The sequence below is a fragment of the Copadichromis virginalis genome, linkage group LG1 (genome assembly GCF_057382275.1).
Source record: "Copadichromis virginalis isolate Kocher_CV1m ecotype Utaka linkage group LG1, C_Virginalis_male_GT1.1, whole genome shotgun sequence".
Lineage (NCBI taxonomy): Eukaryota > Metazoa > Chordata > Actinopteri > Cichliformes > Cichlidae > Copadichromis > Copadichromis virginalis.
The window spans coordinates 27,289,174-27,308,646 of NC_140618.1; the positions used below are offsets into that span (position 1 = coordinate 27,289,174).

The window sequence follows — 19,473 nt, forward strand, 5'->3', positions numbered from 1 at the left end:
TTATTCTCGCTCTCTCTCACTCTCTCTCTCTCTCTCGGTTGCTGCAGCTGTATCCATTTCCTCCTGGCAAAAAGGGACTTTATGAATAAATGATACTGAATTGCTGAAGGTTCAGATACTAAATAATGAATTTCACCACCAAAAACACAACAACTTCTCCAATCATAAAATAGCTCTCCCCTTCCATATTGATTGTGCTTGTGCAACCAGATGCAGAGAGCACAGTCTGCATCCGTGCAAGGTAGAAGACCATACAGGGAGAAAATGCATAAAATGATAGGGAGCCACCTGCTTTTTTAGCTATAGATATCTGTTAAGAGAGGCTAACAGATGGGTGCCGATGGCGGGTACACTTTCTCTGAGCTCCTCTCGCATCTTTGTCGAAGCACTAAGAGCGGAGTTGGTCTGAGGGAGGTGGAGGAGAGAAGAAAAAAATCTGAAAACTTTCCTTCACGGGACATTTAAAGTAAGTGTGGTCATCTATTCTGTGCAACGGGCGATGGTGTGTTGCTCTGTTTGTGAGAGAATCTGTGTATGTGTGTGTGTGTGTGTGTGTGTGTGTGTGTGTGTGTGTGTTTGTTGCGTGGGTATACGTGCGTGTGTCTGTGTTGGAGCTGGCTTGAAGGAGAAAGAGTATTGGCTGGCGAGGCCATGATTTTTTTTTTCCTCAGGTCATTGTTGGTTGAGGTGCAGCTGTAATAGTGAGCTGCTTCTCACTGATGAAATAATATTCTGATTAGCGATCACATTGTTTTCCTGCAGTAATAACAGCAATGAGATGGGAAAAACACCTCACAGGGGCAACAGCGTGTAAATGGAAATGTGTCTCTTGGGGTAACGGAGTTATTGTTTAAAAGCTTTTCAAATATTGTGTCCTATTCTCACCTAATATAAACATGCATATAGCACATGCTAAGGGAGAGCAATTCAGTTGTAAAGGAATGCATGTATGTGTGTGTGTGTGTGTGTGTGTGTGTGTGTGTGTGCGCACAAAGGCTAAAATTGATTAATAAAAGAAAATCTTTGAATATGTTTTTATCGTTTTCTTTCACTGTTACGTTTATTTATTTTGGCTTAAACATAGTGGAAAACAATGAATTTATACATTTATACAATTAATATATTTATGTAATTACATTGTGATAATATTGTTTATGTGTTTTTATCAAGTAATTATGCAGTAACTATGAATCAACACAAATTCTCTTTATATATAATTCCTAACATAATTTAATAAATTATAATATGTTTATATAATAATAATAATTTTATATAAGTCTGTATTTTCACAGTATCCTGCTGTTATTTGGCATTTTTACATACTGATTTATTCCACTCGTCACATTATTCAGAATAATGCATATACTGCTATGTTATACAGTGTGGAGACACATACTAATGCAGCAAGTCATTGTGGCGAGGGATAAATAATTGATATCTCACTGAATATGCAAATGAGAAAGAAGGAGCAAGGGAGAGTCATAGATGATGGCGTGTGGTGTGTTCCCGGTGCACGGAGCTAAACAAAAGGCCCGTGTGATTTCCATCATCCAATTAAGAAATATTACAGCCACCATGTTGGGACTGAAACCGTTTAGAGTTGTTTGGGGTCCTGCTTTTATGCAGCTTTGTGTTGTGCTTTTGGGGGAAGCCTTTGAAGTAATTGTGTTGTGTATTTCCCCAGATAGGATTTTTATTTTTACATGGTGAGATACAGTTTAGCTCAATAGACGATAATTCAGGGAAGAGTGGGAATTTATTTTAATAATGTTGGGTCTATTAGTATGTAACAGATGGATACGGTATTCACAAATGTACAGTTCATTTCAATAGCACGTGTAGTCATCAAGAAAACAGATGTACAGGGTAAAGATTTTTTTTCCCCTCTCTTTCTCTGTGTTTTACGCAGCCACACGTTCACCTCACGTCATATTTCTTTTCCTTGTTTGCATTAGCCTTATAACCTACAGACTCTGGGAGACAAGCGCTTGTGCATCAGGAGCGTAACAACCTTTCAGCCGCAGCTCGGAGAGAAAAATTAAAATTTGATGTTAATCAAGGAGACTGGGAGCTGGAGATGACAGGTGTTTTCTACTCTACTTACCCCAGTCTCTTTCCATTTGGCATCACCACTGAATTTCAACTCAAAGTTGCCCATTTCAGTCCCATCAAATGGAACTTGCCAATCATTCACTTCATGTTTTAGGAGCATTCGTGGTTTGACCAAAGTGCACGACTGTGGCTGTGAATAATTTAAATTAAAAGTCCAGAAAAGTCATAAGAAGAAAAGGCAAGATGCGAATTTTGTGTGTTTCAGTTAAGGAAAGAAATGCAATTCATTTTAGTCATTTATATATGAGGTAATGATAATTTTAACTATATATATATATAGAACTATATATAGAACCATCAAAAAGCAGTTTGCTTCCTATCCATTATTTTTAAAACTATGACACTAACATTAATGCATCAATATGACATGTCAGACTCATAAATCTATCACTACTTGCTTTGGTCTTTTTATCCACTGCACTTCTTACCCTTTTTTTAACATGACTGTGTTTTAGGTTATGCCCTGCCAGCACACACACATACACACACCACAAAAACACACATATGCTCATATCTCCCCCAGGGACCTGGCTCTCAGACACGAATCACAAGGTTGAGTTGGTCATTATGGAGGTCCTTGACTAGCTCAACGTAAACTTACAATCCCTAACATTGGCTTCCTACATTCCCCAGTGAGTGATACATGGAAACAAGTGTGCATGCATGTGTGCACACATGTGTGCCTGCGCGCGCGTGTATGTGTGTGTGCAACAAGGCCAAAAACCAGCCCTTTAAAATCCAAAAATCACCATATCCAGCTAACTACAATACAATATGGCATCAATAAAATTTTCCCACAAACTCCATCATGCTGTAATCTATATGGTCTGAACTTCCTTGTGCATTTGTCAGTGATTCATAACGACTAAATATGAGAGCAGAAAAAAGCTCGGAAAAGATGGATCTTCAATGCATTTTAGGGCCATTTTAAATCTTTTTTCCCTGCTTCCTGGGCAAGATCTGAAAGAGAAAAAAAGATTTCTCCTTCACTCTGTCGAGCCCCTGAATTATTAGGGGCATCAATATCTTTAGCATATTGCCAAGGGCTTCCAGACAGTATCTGCTTTCATTATTAGTGTCAGCTCAATTATAGCTCACACCCAACTGTTTCTCAACATCTAATAGCATCAATCGACAGGGATGGCTGACGAGCTCGCACTCACACACATGCACACACTCGCACACACAACCGATATTCTAACACGTGTGCGTACACGCATCCGCGCCTCACATCCGTCTGCGCGTGCTGTTGCGTTCTGTCATCTTGCTAATGTACGCGGCTGAGAGGAAGCACAGGGCTCATAATGGAGGCCATGTTCTTAGTGGCGATGAGCAGCTGATGCAGCCTGGCCCATTTTCATCAAATATTAATGGCATGGAAAAATACACCCGGACTGAGGCCTCGTCCAAAGCCAAACTGGAGAGGCTGGGGGAAAAGAGCAATGGGGAGAAAGTGCAGTGAGTGTGTTTAGAAGTGCCGTCTGATGGCCATAATTAGGGCTGCTCTAATTAAAAATTCAAAAGCCCCAGTTTATTTGAGCGCATGAATCTTCCACTCACTGCAGCATTTATTTGCCTTTTACAAAGTATTTTATTTTACAACATCAATTGAAGTGGGCTTTCCTCCCTCTGCACTCCATCCTCTGTCTCAAGCTTTCGATTTCTCGCTCACTGCCTCTTGAGTCAGAGAGCTGCTAAAAGAAGAAAAGAGAACATGCTCAGCTCTTCTTCTTTTTTTTCAGGAAACTCGTGCAAGGTTATGCAAATGATTGGCAGCCATTAAAAGAAAGGTTAAATGATAAAGACACCAACCAACAGGAACTGGTGATACTGCACTCAGTGAAGGAATGCACTTGATTTCCCTGAGATGTTTTGGATATGAAACCTAAAAATCAGGAGAAATTCTTTTTCTTTTTTTGTCTTTCTTCTCTTTCTTCTCCCTATAAGCACAAAACCATTGCTTTCAGCTCACAGTACAACCTTTGGCACGAACAAAGCCTGTAAAATGTACAGTTTTGGGCATGTGCTTTGTTTGATTATACACACAGTCACTTCACCTTTTGTGTCAGTATCACAAGGAGAAATGAGCTATGAAGAGCAGTGCAAAAAGAGCAAGGCTTTGTGAAAACACTGACTTCTTTTCTTTTGTGTTTTTTCCTCTATTTACTCCCTGTGCCCTCTATCCTTTCCTCTCTATAACCCTCACTTTGCTATTTATCTCTGTTATCCCTCCGTCTTTTTACACCCCTTTCCTCTCTTTTCCATATATTCCTTCCTCCTCTCTGCCTCTCTGAGCCATGCGCACACACAAACATGACACACATTTGAGCAGTCTATTCCTCTTTTGAATAACACCTCTTTTATTAGTTTGGGTCTTTTCTCTCTAGCCTGCTTTAAACAGAGAGGGGAGATGGGATTCTAAAGAGCTGCCAGGGGCTCAGTTTGCACAGTGCTTTGATGTCACTGAGATGCTCTGAGAGCAAATGCACACACACACACACACACACACACACATACATAGAGACGAGACACCTCTACATAACCAGACAGCACTCAACACCCCCCACCCCACCCCATGCACACGCATATAAACATGCATACAGTACAATTGCGCTTGTGGCTGCAGAACCACACATGGATGTTAACATTTTCCTTCCTTTTTCTCTGTTTATTCCCTCTTGTTTTCCTCTTTCTGACCCATGGCAACATTTACTCTTTCATCTGCGCTTTTTCATGAGTAAGGTGTAGCATTTGAAGTAAGCTGGGGTTTGAAAGTAGAGGTCAACCAATTGGTTCAGGGCAGATACCAGATTATTCATATATAAAATGCCTTTATTTATCGTATTGCAACATGAATAATCACTCATCATACAGTAGTTAACTTCATATCACTACATTATATTCATGCACAAGATGGATAACTTTACATCTCTCTGCAACTTCAACTCCCTCATGTGTTGAGAAACACCTTTGAAACATAAAAAACTACAAAGTAAATGCATAGATGCAATAATGAGAAAAAGAACATTTTCATAAGACTACCTGCAGCCTTGTGAAAAACTAAATACACTCCACCATCCATTGACTTGTAAAACAACCTTTAGTAGCAATAACTGAAAGTAATAGTTTGCCGTTTGACTTTTTCAGTCTCTCACATCAGTGTGGAAGAGTTTTGACCCACTCTTCTTTACAGTGTTGTTTCAGTTCATTGAGGTTTACAAGCGTTTGTTTCTGAACAGCTCTCGTAAAACATCTGAATTGGACTGAGGTCTGGACTCGCTGGGTGACAGCTAGGTGCCCAGGTCCTGTGGCTGCAAAGGAAGCACAAATCGTCACCACTCCACCACCATGCTAGACCAGGGGTGGGGAAACTCCATGCCTCAAGGGCCGGTGTCCTGCAGGTTTTAGATTTCACCCTGGGTCAACACGCCTGAATCAAATGATTAATTCCTTACTAGGCCTCTGGAGAACTTCATGACATGCTGAGGAGGTAATTTAGCCATTTAAATCAGCTGTGTTGGATCATGGACACATCTAAAACTTGCAGGACACCAGCCCTTGAGTCCTGTAATTCCCCACCCCTGTGCTAGACAGTTGGTGGAGTCGTGGTAATCTGTGTTAGCTGTACATCACATTTGCAATGTGTATCACTTCCAAAGAAGGCTGTATACTGTGTTTTTCACAGGAGTGTATAAAGTCCCGTGAAAACTTTTTTCATATGGCTTTCATAGATATAGTGATCGCTTAGCTAATGCTAGCCAGGTAGATTATAAAGCTGCATCCATAAAGTGTATGAGTGAAATGATACAGATAATCTGTAATCAGTGATAAAAAAAAAAAAAAAAAGGCTAATAAAACAGTAGATTTTCACTCTCTAAAACCGAAGCAAAAACTTCTCGGATGGTTATTAAAGGATCACACATGTAGCTTAGTGACTCTAGTTAGCAGAAGTGAGGCCTAGCAGATGTTTAAGCTGTGTGTCTGGGCTCATGTCAATAAAAACAGCTATGCCCATAACCCCAGCACGCAGATAGATTGGTTATAAACCTCCACCCCCGACTAGATTATAAACATGCTTTTTAATGATGTAACACTGGGCATTTTAACATGACAGACTATGGGAATTGACTCCCTTTTGGAGCTTGCCACTATAAGGCACTAAAAGGAAGGCAGGCACAGTGGCTTCATTTTTCATTTGGCACTAATTAGCAGAGCATCTATATAGTCTATGGACTATGCTACCTGAGGTTGCTAGCATCAACCAGTAACATCAACCAGTAACCAATAACTCAGCACTCAGCCTTTCTGTCATCTTAATATGATATCTTCTTGTTCCATAGATAAATAGATGGATGGATGGATGGATGGATGGATGGATGGATGGATGGATGGATGGATGGATGGATGGATAGATAGATAGATAGATAGATAGATAGATAGATAGATAGATAGATAGATAGATAGATAGATAGATAGATAGATAGATAGATAGATAGATAGATAAAAATGCTAAATATTGGATTTGATCTTGAGCAAAGTCAGTAATCATTCAATTCACATTTAACAGAAAGGCCTCTAACTGCAGAGACACTTGATAATGTGATAATCATGTAAAAAAAAAATAAAGTCTTGGATTTTCTATTGGTGAATAAATTGGCATAACTCAGCTTATATACACAGTGATTCTCATCAGTTATCCTGATAGGTTAAACAGATTCTATTTATCTTCTTACTGAGAGGTCAAGAGCCCTGGGAAATTGAGGGGATAATCAGAAGTAGGGGCATGTCTTCATTATGTCCAAATGAGGTTGGGAGAGATTGGACAAATACCACACATGCGCTATCAGCACTTCATATTCATGACCCTATTAAAGTGGTCTGGAGTCATTTTCAGAGCAAATTTGATCAGACTTACCCTTGGCACTGATGCTGATAAGTGTTATTTGAACTCAAAGAAAATGAAAGAGACTGCAGAAATTAACATGTAAGATAATGTCCTTAAAAGTGATTGACACAGCGTGATTACTTTGTAAACCGAGCCTTTATGGCTGTTACTCTTTTGCTTGGTGTTTTACAACTCACAGTGTCTGCCTCATTTGCCTCTAAGTGAGAAGCAGAGCTTTATTCTGGTGTGTGTGTGTGTGTGGGGGGGGGGGGGTGTCGCAGAGCTTCCAACCAACCTTGACTAACAAGCATATGTTAATTATGGAGAAGATCACAGGCAGGTCATTCAGCCCTCTGCCACTAAAAAGGAGTAAGATACATTACTGGAGGATATATTTAGGGTTTGGAGAGTATAGCACCATCCTACACCACCACCTCTTTCTTATCCCAGCCTCCTTCTTTATGCAACATGTTCCTTTTCTTTTGCTGTTCCTTTAAAAACACCTGGCTTTAAAGTTTTTATTTCACTCTTTATGACAAGATGTAAGCAGACATACACAAGAAGAACTGTTATATTCCACACCTCGGGTTTTTAAAGTTTCTATCAAAAATATTGATAGAAACTTATATTGATAATATAAAGTATTTCCAATTTGTTCTAATTTGCATATTTGTAGTTTTGGCTATGGTTCTCTTAGTGATGGTACTGTAGTCTGCTAAACAAAGACGTTTTTGACATTTTGCAGCACTCCACCCTTGATATACAGAAGAAGCAGAGGCAATATTATTATATCTAAGTCAGCTAAGTCAGGTTTAGTAATGAAAGTGGATTTAGCTGAAAGTGGATTTTAGTCAGTCTGAACAGACTGGCAGGCTGTGTTTAACCCCTTAATTGGGCTGGCAGTTGCACTTCTTAAAAACTGTTGGCTGTGCAGGTTGTTTGAAAGGAAGACTCTTTAACCAGTTGACCAAAATGACTTCCAATTTGACAGTGTTGTAGTGTGAGTTGGAACATCTTTGCAATGAGCACAGTTCAGTATGACTAAAGATAATGGTTCTGGTTTTGTGTAACACTAGCATAGAACTGAGTTTTCTTCATTGGGCTACATGTTATATAACCAGGAGTCACAAAAATATTCATTAGTGTTAAAACTGATTTACTATTTCTTTGCAGGGTACTTGATATTACTGTTACCTCTGCTATTGATGGCCCATCCATCCTCTTTCTTCCACTTATCCAACAGGTAGGGTGAAGCCAAATAGCAGTCAGTCAAAGGGTCAGAGGCTGGGTATACCCTGGACAGGCCACCCATCTACTGAAGGATTGACAGAGAGACACCGATAACATTTCACACTAATGGCCAATTTAGACCAGTTAATCTAACACGTATGTCTTTCGAAGAAAGTCAGAATAACCGAAGACAACCAGCATAGAGAAAGGCCCCAACCAACCAGTGGATTTAAACCCAGGACCTTATTGTTATGAGGTAATGGTGCTAACCACATACCACTGTGTTCTTGTTATTGGAAGACTGATGGGCAGATATGCATGAAAGTTGTCGAGATTTTACTAGCCCCTGCTTACCAAGTGATGAATATTTGAGTCAGTATTGATCCATATCATGAGTCAGGAATTTTGGGGGAAGGACTTTCCATTGTCACATGTGTCAAAAATGGATAAATTGTTCACGTCTTCAGAAATACGTATCAAATTGAAATGGGGTAAATTGGGGGACATTATTTTGATGTTCTCAAGACAATATCACAAATTTCAGTCTCGCTCTTGTTTTAACATTTGAAAAAAAAAACTCTGTAGTCTCCTTCAGTTACATGACTTTTTCTCTGTGTGGTTTAGAAGAATCCCATTTATGTCTGTAAATTAATTTTATCTTTATCATCTTTGTTTATTCACTTTAATAATAAATTGCTCCTGTTGTTTACATTTGAATTAGGTTTTTTTTTTACTCTTTGCAAAAACCTTGCAAATCCACGTAGTGACTACAATGTTGCCAGTATGCCCAGTATTGGTAACATATATTCTTTGACAAACCTTCTGTGAACAGCAGACAAACCCATTGCCTTGCATGCTTCACCCCTCCTTTCTCTACCCATCTATTGCTTCTCACTGACACCCCCTGCTACTTCCTTCCTCCCCCTCTCTCTCCCTCACACAGCCTTCTGCCCTACACCCCTACCTCCTACCCCACCCCCAGGTCTTGCCCCAGAGCACATTGATTTTGCTGTATACCTAATTACTGCTCATAATCTATTCATTTCACCATTGCCAAAGAGGGCAGCAGCTGTCACACAACACACCACCAGGGGACTGGTGCAGGGATACTTGAGCTGGGACCTAGCAGTGAGGGTGAGGATAAAAATTTGGAGAAAAGACAGCAGAGATAACAATCCCTCAATTGCTCAGAAATCATCATGCTGAACATGTTATGCTCAAATTCTCAGAAAAAAATGATAAAAGTTTTGATGTGTGATGGAGATTTTTTTTTTTACACCTGCGAGCTGCACTTCATTCCTCTCAGGCTGCCACTGAGTAAAAATATGCTGGTGAAGGTAAAGTGTGTTGTTTTGACAGTTAGAAGCAAAGGGGCAAACGCTCAGAGTTCAGTTTTGTTGAATGTGTTTGTTGCATGGAGACTGTTGAGAATTAATAACTCAGAACCAGACGTGCTCTGCCTGTTATTTACAACTTTTTTGTCAAGCACCTGACCATGTCTTTCCATCTTATGTGTATTGTCTAAAATAGAAAATGTACAAGAGTTAGAGTCACGTGGAGATCAGCAAATATTGGTGAGATGAAACCCTGATAACATTTGTATGCTAATTTGTATCATTGCAAATATGAAAGTCTAAGTCGGGGGGGACATTTTCCAGCTTTCATGTATTATAGCTCTGTGATAGACAGATGACCATGTGACAGCTGGGATAGGCTCCACCAAATGAATGGATGGATGGATTATACTATAGTTATTCCTTTGGAATTCTAGTACAAGAAGCTAGTTACATAGACACATAGACACAATTGCAATCTCATTGCCTTTCATATCACTGCTTCAGAATCAAGTCTGCAACCCCTCGTAGTCAGTTGAGGTCTTCAAAGTAACTTTCTATCAGCCTGCAAACAATTTGCCTGATTGAGGTTGTTGGCAATTACATGTACAGTGTGTGATACTGCAGCAATTAACTGTGATGCAAATGCAAATCTTTTTCCATCTAGGTGCACAGAAATTCACATTTCACTACTTACTTTCAGTGCAGCTAGAAAATCTTAGATTTTAAACAGAAGTTCTAAGAAATTTAGAGACTTTTAAACAAAATTATACTCAGCACTCAGCATGCAGCCACTCTTTTATTCAGGCAGCCTTTATATGGGAATATAAAATATGAAAACTCAACAGTCCAGACTGATTCAGATTTATTCAGCGTTTTATCTACTCTCCATATTCCTTACATTGTGTTGTTTGGACAACACACAGAAATGAATTGAGATGAACTCAAAATTAATTTGATTATTCTAGTTTGTTCTTATTAAAAGCCTACTAGAAAGTGGAAATGAAGCAGAAATGTGAAAAGTAGATTTCTACATAATGTAAATATCCTGAAACATTTATCCATCCGTGCACCAGTTTTCTTATCCAGCTTAAAGTTGGTGGGTGGGGACTGGAGTCTATACCAGCTGTTATAGGATAATAGACAGGATACACCTAGTATTCTACGCCAGTAGTAAAATTTATTTATTTTTTCTTCACATGGACAATAGACACATTGTTAAGCTAAGCAGACCTTATAAAGGGTGGATTTGCACCCTTTTGTCCATTTGTTTGTCAGAAAACTTGCAAAAGTACCAAGCTTAGCATGTGCAGTGGAAGAGCCCATTAAACTCTGGTGCAGATCTGGATCACTTCCCTTAAAATTTCAAAATAACATATTGTCTTTGGTGGTTCCTGTTTGTCACATCTCTTCATGAACACTATATGTAACAAATTCCCACTTCTCAGCAGGAGGCATTCTGGGAGACATTACGAGCACCAAAAATAAACAAAATCACAAAAGAAGTGCAGTGAAGATGTCGAATTTAAATTTGTGTCAATCGGAAGAAACTGAACACATTTCAAAGAGAACAAAGCAAAGCGAGATTTGCATAATCTGTTCAACAGGACTTGTGTTTTAGTTTATTGTCCAATAATATCCAGTTAAACCGAGAGCAGAAATGACTGTGCCACCATTGTTTTCAAAATTCCTCTGCCTTGCTTGCTCTCACACACACTCTCTCTCTGCCAAGTACTTTTGCCTTACATTAAATTAAATATTTATGTCAAAAAAATGGTCCAACATCCACGCTTATATCTCCCTACAGGAGGAATCTTATTGGATTCAGTTATTTTGTGTATATTTTAGCTGCACTGTTACGCCTGAAGATTTTATGACTCAAGATGTGTGCGGTACATGACAGCTGGCACCGAATGCTCGGTCTGAACATACTCCTCATTCTTGTAGAGAGCTGCTGTATCATACATATCATGGTGTATAAACCTGTATTATTGAGTGAGATGCCGCAGAAGTCACAAGGAAACATGGCGACAATACCCAGAGAAAAGCACCTCTCAGCCTGCCCATGGGTAATCAGCATCTGTTTGTTTAATCTGCTTAATCTGCTGGTGAGCTCCACTGGGCGTGCCTAATTAGCAAAATTAATTTGTTAAGACATTAGCGTCGTTAGAGATGGCCAAATGAAGCTTCACTGTTTTATGCAAATCGGGATGTGGATTTGGCTTGCTGTGTTACCTCAATTAGTCCCTTCTTTGATATGTGCCTCTTTTTCTCTCATCCTGTGTCCCTTCTCTTTCCTCCCCTTTCATCTTTCCGTTCTCCTCATTATCACTGTCAGATTTCACTAATCATGAAATACTGCTATTGTATGACAGGGTATGAAGGGGGAGGGGGAGCAAGGCTCTGAAACTGCTAATCATCGCAAAAAAAAAACAAAACAGTGGATCAGGGTTTTCATTTAGGGCAAACACTCTGGAGCATCTACCACCGCTATCTCTGTTATCATAAACTCCGCCAGCACTTAGTGGTGTGTGTTTGTGTGACGGGGCAGGCGCACTTGTCTCAGTCAGTTGGATAGGTAATTAGTCCTGTGAACGTCACACCCCTCACAAGCCTGTTTAAGGGTTAATGAGGCCCCAGCAGCTTCCCAGCATGTGTTGAGGGGGTTATGTATGTGGGTCTGGGTTGGTACAGGCCTAGCTTCAATAAGAAACCACCCATAGGACTTCCCTTTGAAGTGTCAGAGGGTCCCCCCTTGTTCCGGGTGGCTCCTGTTTCATTTGTCTGAGTGGCAGCATAAAATATAGATGAGCTGCCAGACAACACAATCTAAGCATCTCTCCACCTAAATACCCCACCCTCACACATCACTCCAACCTCACCCTTGACATTATTCACAGATTAACCGATGCCTCCCCCGTCACCCAGTAATGACCTCCCTTTCTGCTCGCAGCTTTGAAGGGCGACAGTAAAATTAGACACACCAAGCTTTATTTGTGTGTTTTTTTAAGCCTCACCGCGGAAATAAATCAACCTATTGCCACCAGAGGGCTACTTAATGCAAACTATTATATAAGATGTGGGCGCAGATAAAGTTTACAATGTGTATCTTCTAGTTTTGCCCTGAGGTGGTGTTTTTGTAATGAGGGGTAATGCAATAGAAATGCGAGTGATACTGCAGCCTTGGGGATTTGTAGCTGTGTACTCCATTGTGGATCAACTGTATTTTATCTTTCTTGGTCCCAGTGGGCTGTCCAGCGGTCCATTTGAACCCCATCTCTAGTGGAGAGAGTGTTCCTGCCAGCTGCTTCCTCGGAAGATAAAGCCCATATAGTTCTGTGGTAAATTAAAACTGTGACAACTGAGAAGGGAATTGTTGAATTTACTAGCAATCACATCAATAATTAAATTTTGCTTTGTTTTTGTTTGTGTTTTGCATTCATCCAAAGCTTAAAATATAGACACTATTTTCTGGTGCTCTCTTATTCAACAGAGGTCACCAACGTAGGTCCCACCGCATGTTTGTTTTGGAAGATTTTTACGCTGGATGCTCGTTCCTGAGTTGCTCCTTGCTTTTATAGATTTTGAGTTTTTATACCCACATTTTCTGTGTCACATCGGTGCTGATGAAATCACAAGTTCAATGTTGTTTATCGGGATCCTTTTTATTTGTTAGCTTATCTACATTTACACTAAGGAAAACAGCAGTTGAAAACCGTGGCATGTCCAACATTACTTCAAATTTATGTGCCATAAATTTGCAATCTCACCTTTGAAATGGTTGCGTCACAGACAACTAAGGTGCTGTCTTCAAAGCAACAAGACAGTGATGTGCAAAGAGACAATCTGCAATAAGTTTGAATTGAATGGGATCAAGTTGCAATTACATGCAATCTGTGATAATATGGAGACTTAAAAACATACCACATATCTGTCGTTGTCTGCACCAAATCTGTTTCCATCAAACCACCACAGATTTTCAACACAAATTTGGACATCCCACCACAAATAAAGTAACAACCCTTAATTGTATTGTAGGAATTTAACCAAAATAAAACCAATTAGCAACCAGTTGAGTCGGGCCCCCTATTGCAACAAGATGCACCAGAGACAAGTTGAGCTTCTTGGTGCAGACTGACTCAGATTGATTGCAAAGTGCTGGCAATTTGTTTGCATTTAAAAAATTAGACAGCAATTATTTGCAAAGCTTCACCAGCCCAAGTTGAACCACGATTGTTTAGAGACAGGACATGTCCACCTGTGCCTGTCACCTTGTGATTGAAAATAGCTGTCCAGAGGTTGGTCACAGCAACTGCTGGTGTTTGGTCTCCAACAGCAAAACATTAAAAAGGTATTTTTTCCTAGCAACAAAGAGTTTGTCATCCTATTTTTACTCTAGAGCGAAAAACTCACTAGATTCAACTACTCTCTTTGGTTATAAATTATAATGAAAAACATGTTTTTGTTTAACAAAGAAAAGCATAATTAAATGTTTGCATCTCATGCAATAAAATTGTGCATAACATAACAAATCTTAATGCAAATGTTGGCCTGTCTCAGTTAATATAATTCCAAACTATAATAAGTCAATAATTGACTTCACATTCTGTCTTTTTTTTCTTTTCTTTTTTTGCTCCATAACTCTTCTCCAATCAATGACAAATCAAAAAATCAAACTCAAAAGCTATTCTGTTATCATTTTTATTAAAAGTTAATTTCACCTGCAAGTTACAGAAGATGTCAGGTTTGTTTATAAATTTAATTTTAGCTGTTCAACTCATACTTTGTCTCTTAAAATTCATAATGCAGACTGGACAGCAGTGTGCAGCTAGAGTCCTGTGATGTTTTTGCTTGTCTTTATTACTGGAGCCTTCATCAATCAAACGAAAGTTGAAGAAGAGCATTAATATATCCAAATGATGACAAACTGCATTAGAGTCACAAGACACCACATTTCATTACAGGCTACAGGGACCTCTAATTTCATTCCAGTCCACTTTGTGGAAATGACAAAATGTTATTATGTTCAGCGGGTGAATCAAACATTACACAGCTACTATTTATTTTCACTTTATTTGCTTATGGGGCATCTGCAGGTAATTGTTTTAAGCTTGAGAGAGTCTCGGTACATAATAAATCATCTTTTTTCTCCTCTGATCTCTAGGGAACCTTGATACTGGCCAACTTTAAATGGTTTCCTTGAAACAACTTTTCTGCAGTCAGTGTAAAACTTTCTCATCCCATTTTTTAGCAGGCTATTAGAGAAGGAGGAAGATTGCCTTGACCCTACATTTGTTCACATGTCGCCTTTAAAAGTGGAAATAGATACCTGTGTATGGCTGGGTGGTCTGATTGTCAATAACGTCTCTTGTAATTACTGCATTCTTTATGTGAAGCTTGAAAATGGTACGGTACGAGATCAAAGACAACATATCGATATTAGAAATTTCAATAGGGCTCCTTGAAAGACAGTGTTCGCTTTTTTTTCTGTATAACTTATAAAATCTTTTATTAAGGTTAGAGTAAATTTAACTTGCACTCTGGGAATAAAATATTATTATGAAATCGAATTGGAGTTTTTTAGTTGCGTGTTTTCAGAGGAACACAGAATACAAATGAGTCTTGATAAGGTTTGGTTATCGCTCTTTGACAAATGTTCAGGACATGGAGATAGGCTGTGGCTGCGCATCAGCCTATTGAGCAGCAATTACAAACATGATAACAATTTTCCTGTCTTGCTTGAACTTCAATGAGGGCATAAAAGCTGAGAGGAGGTCCAGGGATGAGCCATAAGGAGGAGGGGAGGGACGTTTTTAATCTGGAAATTATTATATCTGGACTACTGACTCTTCAAGCATTATCAGATTGCTTTTCCTGATCATTGCATTCGGTGTATGTTTGATCTCCATGATGAACAGATGATTAGTTTTTCATGAAACCGTTCAAGCAAAACACTCCAACGCAAGCTGTGGCGAGACGCTGTTGATTTAGCTGCTTGAGAGGCAGCAGAGGCCCCCTTTGCCTACCGCACACCAGCCTGAACAGGAAACCACATGGGAGTAGGAAGGGGTCAGGTAGGGTCAAGTCTATGGGTAATGATATATCACCTGCCATATATTTAAGGTTTTGCTAATTCTCCCTTCAATTATGACCATTCCTCTGCCCTGCTGGCCCACGAAGCAATGAGGCGACACATTCAATTTGAGCAGGGATATACATTTTTGGCAGAGAAATGACGCCGTCCAGATTGTGCAAATTACAGGCGGACAGCCCAGATGATCCCTACTACTGACTTGACATTCATGACTTGCTATTCCTCTGACAGATCAATAATAAATAAAAAGGAATGGTGATTTATGAAAGAACAGGAAAGAAATATTTAAGGATTGAATATCTATGATTATACACATCCCTGCAATACTGCATTGGAAAAACAGTCAGGAAAATATATGGCTGGATTATAAATATAAGTAATCACTTAAAAATCACTGAGAAAATGCAAATCTTTTGTTAACTGTTCCAAAATTCATTTACAGCACCACTTCAGTCAGATATAAATAATAACTTACTTCAAATGTTCAGTATTTTTTGACGCTAACTCTTTATTTGTTTGCTGACTGACTTGCTTTCATTTAATATTAATCTAATGGGAATGCGACATACATCTATGTCACATGTTGCTCTGCAGCATTTCAAGCCATCTTTTGTTTCATGTGAACATAAATTGAAATGGAAGCACTTGAACTTTCATTATTTTTCCATGTTTCATAGACCAAAAAAATGTGCAGTACCATAATCAGCAGATTGTCAGATAATTCAGTGACTCCAGGATTTCCCAAGACTATATTAGTGGTAAACATTGTTGCATTTTAAACGGTAGAATATGTTATATTCAAAGGGATTCTAGCGTAATCCAAGAATTCTTAACAAGCACAGTGTTTAATATCTGTTGTGCAATACTTGACTGACGTAAAGGATAAGAATTCGCCTCAGAAAAAACCCCAGAAACACTCGACATCTCAGCGTAATGGAATGACAGCTCGTGTGAGCAGATCGAGGGGGGTGAAAAGAAGGTGAAATGGCTTATTTAACCAACAGAGAGCAAAAAACTGCAGGGGGGGGTTCAGTTCAGTAACTTCATGCTTCCACAAAGCAGAAAGGAGACAGGAAGTTATGTGATCACGCCTTTGCTCTAAACACTGTTGTGTGTGTACAAGGAACACAGAAAGACAGCTGCAGATAAAGGCTTTACATCGCATTCAGGTTTGGAAGGACTGGGTTCTCAGACAGCAAATAACAGTCCTGGGCAGATTTACACTGCGCAACTAGTGAATGTCTTCAGAGCATGTGGTTTTTTTCTCTGTGACGAGGTGGGAGGTTTTATTTAGTCACAGTGGTTATAGCTGTTCATTTAGCAGCTCTTAGTTCAGCTCTTGTTTAGTACAAGGGGGGTGCATTAATATTTTCTTTATGACTGTATAATTTGGTCATTTAGTCACCACTTCATTGAAATATTGCGTGAAATCTTAATGCATTATATTTGTATGTTGAAATAAAGTGAAGCGATTTAAGACTTAAGTTTAGTAATGTGGCTTTCACACCCTTTCAGCTTTTTGAGGGTGCTCGGGATGATATTCCTACAAATTGATCGTTTTTTGGTAGTTAGCTGTTAAAGCTAGCTGCTTAGTTAGCTTAGTTTAAAAGGTGCATTCAAATTTCATGACACTTTTTAATGGAATGCTGATTTGGTTTAAAAATAGATTTAAAACAAGATGTAAGCTATTTATTGGTGAGAGCTAAATTCAGTCCATGCATTTCAACCTTAGATTGGTGTAGCTTCTAGTTTTATAAGTGAAACAAATCCAGACATGCTTTAAAACTGCATTCTGTTTTGAGGCCACCAGGGAGGTAATATCTGTGGTTGCAAAAAAGATGTCTGCCTGGATCCCCCGAACACTTTGCTGCTGAACTTGTGCGCTCAGCAGCTACCGACTGGTGTTTGACAGTTCCACAGATGTCGAAGTTCAACAGCAACTCAGAAATTCATCACTTATCTGATCCTATAGTTTGTTACTGCTGCACAAAAGGATTGTTTAGTTCAGTTTAGTTTAATAACTAAATCTGTGTAAAACAAAATGACTTAAGCAAGGTTGGTATCATAAATCGTGCATATTTTGTGTACTTTAAGAAAGCAGCATGCCTTCAGTGTTCTCTTACAGTTCTCTTGGACAAAATATTATTATTATTATTATTATTATATGTGTCACTGTTACTGGATGCATATCTGGTCTGTACTTAACACAGAACATCCTGTATATGCATATTTGAGTCTGGAGTGTACTTGGTTCTGCCAAAGTGATAAGCTGGAATAATACGCTACTGCTGGATTTAAGTGCCAGCTGTACAAATAAATCTTCAGTGTTGTGGCCTTGAGATTCCTTCAGTAGAGTGGAGTTTTTAAGTTTATCAGCCAAGAAGTAGAATACAAAAAGAATTCTTTCCACAGGTCAGTACCTGTGGATTTGCAGTTGATTGCATCATTGCAAAGAAACCTAAAGAACACAAAGGTTTTGCCAGCATTTGAAGAGCAAATTCAATTTTTTTAAGAACTGACATATATAGTGGCTCCAGCAGATCCCGGGAATAACATCGGAGATCTCTGTCCAGAAGAGTGCAGTCCTGGGAACAGCTAAGATACTGCGCAGGACCCTCAAGCTCCCAGGCCTCTGGTAGAGGACCCGAGCTTGAAGGATAAACCGCCCGCAGGGGCGTGCTGGGTGTTTTTTTTATATATATATATATATATCTAATAACAAGCAGATCCAGATCTATTTTATCAGGCCTCCAGCTGTCAGATAGGGTTTTTTTGTTAATGATCTTACTATTCCTGTTTATGTGCTGTTTTTCATATGTATAATGTTACCATTATAACTATAAAAGTAAAACTGCTATTTGTTTATAGAAGCACAGCATGTTGTATTGCATTAGAGACAAACGTTTCTTCTTTGTGTCCTTCGGTTGCTCAGCTCTCTCAACGTTGTGTTTTTCATCACCAGCTCTAGTTTACATGAAATAAATGCACTGTTGTTTGAGTGAGAACTGTATTCAAGAGCTTTTTTATAGATATATACAGCATATCGTTTTTACTGGTGATATTTCATCTTTTTGTGAGTCTGGAGGCTCTCCAGCTTGTTGTTTTCATAGGAACTCTAGCAGGATGAGAAAAAAACTAACAAGCACTTGTCAGTTCTCAGCCATCACACTCTCTGACAAGCAACTGTTGTGGACTTCTCCTCTTATCTTCCCTCTCTCTCACCTTGCAGTCATCTGAGAGAGCACATTTCATTGCATTTGTATGGGTGTATAGTTTTGTGTGTATGTGTGTGTGTGTGTACATGCTTGCCTTGCCATGCATGTGGTTGTGTGTTATATGTGTGTGCTTACATGTGTCAGAAACTCGACATGATCTTGTCTCCGGTGAAGGCCTTGGATCACCCGGCCCTGCTCACTCCAGACCTGACAGTGCAGCTGAACTAATCAATATCTCTCTGCAGTCAAAGGTGGGTTCTGCCATGAGGCCGCAGGGGTGCACTAATTGATGGAAACTCACCGCCGGCTAGCTCCATGCCCTGCGGCGCTGGAAGAAGCAAGATAGGGCCTTCCACTGAAATGGAAGGGGAAATAGAGGACAGAAAAGGCCAAGATCATAATCAGGAGAGAGAAAGCTGTTTAGTTTGTGCTACTTTTGTCTGTGTTCTTATGTAGAACAGGGTTACATACATGGAGCATGCTGCTTGTTGGGTGACATATTTTACATTTTTGCAGTTTCATCTCTCTTTCCTTGTCTTCTTGTCAAGGCCAGTGATGTTCAGCATTACAGTGACCTTTCGATATACAGGTATCAAACCTGTG

At 39.4% G+C, this 19,473-nt stretch overlaps 1 long non-coding RNA gene across 1 annotated transcript in view; it reads left to right on the plus strand.

Moving 5' to 3' along the window:
- Positions 1-260: 260 nt before the first annotated feature.
- LOC146718878 (uncharacterized) overlaps positions 261-19,473 on the plus strand; it is an 81,231-nt gene continuing 62,018 nt past the window's right edge. The window contains exon 1 of the long non-coding RNA XR_014920482.1: positions 261-466. This is a non-coding gene — a long non-coding RNA (uncharacterized LOC146718878). The remainder of the gene's footprint in view (positions 467-19,473) is intronic.